This window comes from Labrus bergylta, chromosome 18 (genome assembly GCF_963930695.1).
Source record: "Labrus bergylta chromosome 18, fLabBer1.1, whole genome shotgun sequence".
NCBI classification, from domain to species: domain Eukaryota; kingdom Metazoa; phylum Chordata; class Actinopteri; order Labriformes; family Labridae; genus Labrus; species Labrus bergylta.
This window is the reverse complement of record NC_089212.1, coordinates 2,327,066-2,328,929: the sequence shown is the minus strand read 5'-3', so window position 1 is coordinate 2,328,929 and position 1,864 is coordinate 2,327,066. Positions and strand designations below refer to the sequence as shown.

The 1,864-nt window shown below is 41.8% G+C and overlaps 1 long non-coding RNA gene across 1 annotated transcript; it reads left to right on the top strand.

Annotated features, from left to right (window-relative positions):
• Positions 1–813: 813 nt before the first annotated feature.
• Positions 814–1,864, top strand: LOC136183277 (uncharacterized). The gene is made up of 3 exons (XR_010669110.1): positions 814–1,067; positions 1,108–1,650; positions 1,792–1,864. It is a non-coding gene; the product is annotated as an uncharacterized lncRNA (long non-coding RNA).

Below are 1,864 nucleotides of genomic sequence, written 5' to 3'. Positions count from 1 at the left end.
TAAGAAAGCAATTTTGCAACATATGGCTTAATAAAGTAGTCAACGAATTTAGAGGCAGGTTCTGTAATACAGTCATTTCCACTAATAATTGGTCTACCTGGTGGGTTATCCAAGTTTTTGTAGACTTTTGGGAGGATATAAAAAGGATGGAAATCGTGGATTTTGTCTCAGTCAATAGTCATTAAAAGTAGTCTGCGATTTTGTTGAGTCCTTGGACAATAACAAACACTGTGCAGCTCTTTTTATCGAACTGTCAAAGGCCTTCGATACGGTCGACCATGCAATTCAGAAAGATAAGACTGCACACTATTGGACTGTCTGAACAATCTGTATGTTGGTCTGTTAATTATTTATCAAACAGATCACAATGTGTCCAGGTCAAAGGCATTACTTCCAGATGTCTTGAAGTAAAAAATGGTGTGCCACAAGGCTAAGTCCTGGGGTCACTGTTATGTACACTTTACATTAACAGTATCGGTCACAATGTTCCCAATGCAAATTTTCATTTATATGCCGATGATGCTGTTATTTATCTCAAGGTGAGTCTGTATCATCTTATAAATAACTTGGATTCGTAATTGATGATACTCTGTCTTCTACTTTCATGCCCCTGATTGATTATGGTGATGTTTTATATATGCATGCATCTTCTCAGTGCCTAAATCTCTGGATAATGTCTATCATGGTGCGTTGAGACGTGGTTGGACGTCAAAAGGGACGCCCGCCCCCTCCTGCCCCTCCACGTTTTTCTCTTCCTCTTCTGTATGGTTGGTTGTAATGCCTAGGATGAAATTTAAAAAATCATGAGATGATGATGATGAAGGTGAACCAGGTAGATGTGATGTTCGAAGACTGCCAGTGAGGTGATGATGATGATGATGAGGATGAAGGTGAACCAGGTAGATGTGATGTTTGTAGACTGACAGTGAGGTGATGATGATGATAATGATGATGAAGGTGAACCAGGTAGATGTGACGTTTGTAGACTGACAGTGAGGTGATGATGATGAAGGTGAACCAGGTAGATGTGATGTTTGTAGACTGACAGTGAGGTGATGATGATGAAGGTGAACCAGGTAGATGTGATGTTTGTAGACTGACAGTGAGGTGATGATGATGAAGGTGAACCAGGTAGATGTGATGTTTGTAGACTGACAGTGAGGTGATGATGATGATAATGATGATGAAGGTGAACCAGGTAGATGTGATGTTTGTAGACTGACAGTGAGGTGGTGATGATGATGATGATGATGATGATGATGAAGGTGAACCAGGTAGATGTGATGTTTGTAGACTGACAGTGATGATGATGAAGGTGATGATGATGATGATGAAAGTGAACCAGGTAGATGTGATGGTTGTAGACTGACAGTGAGGTGATGATGATGATGATGATGATGATGATGATGATGATGATGATGATGATGATGATGATGATGAAGGTGAATCAGCAGCTTCCTCTCTTTGTTTTCTCCACAGCTGAAGATCTTTGATTGGATGTGACTTCAGCAGCTGAACTCCATCAGTGTTGTTGTAGTGACAGAGTGCAGCTCTTCCAGCAGGGGGCAATCTGCTATGGATCAGTGTGAGGACACAGGAGGGAGTCCCTCCCTCTAAAACCTCTCTGTGTGAGGAACATGAAGCTCTGAGGTGAGGATCTCTAACTGTCCATGACTCTTCTCCATGTCACAGCTCAGCACTCACATCACTCCACCATCATCATCATCATCATCATCATCATCGTCTCATCTGCTGCTCACAGTAACTAATAATGTTGTTTGTTTGTATCAGGATGCAGGAACAGAGACCAGACTCTCCTGGACCCAGCTGTGTGTCCATGAAGAGTGACCAGTCTAAAGAATTC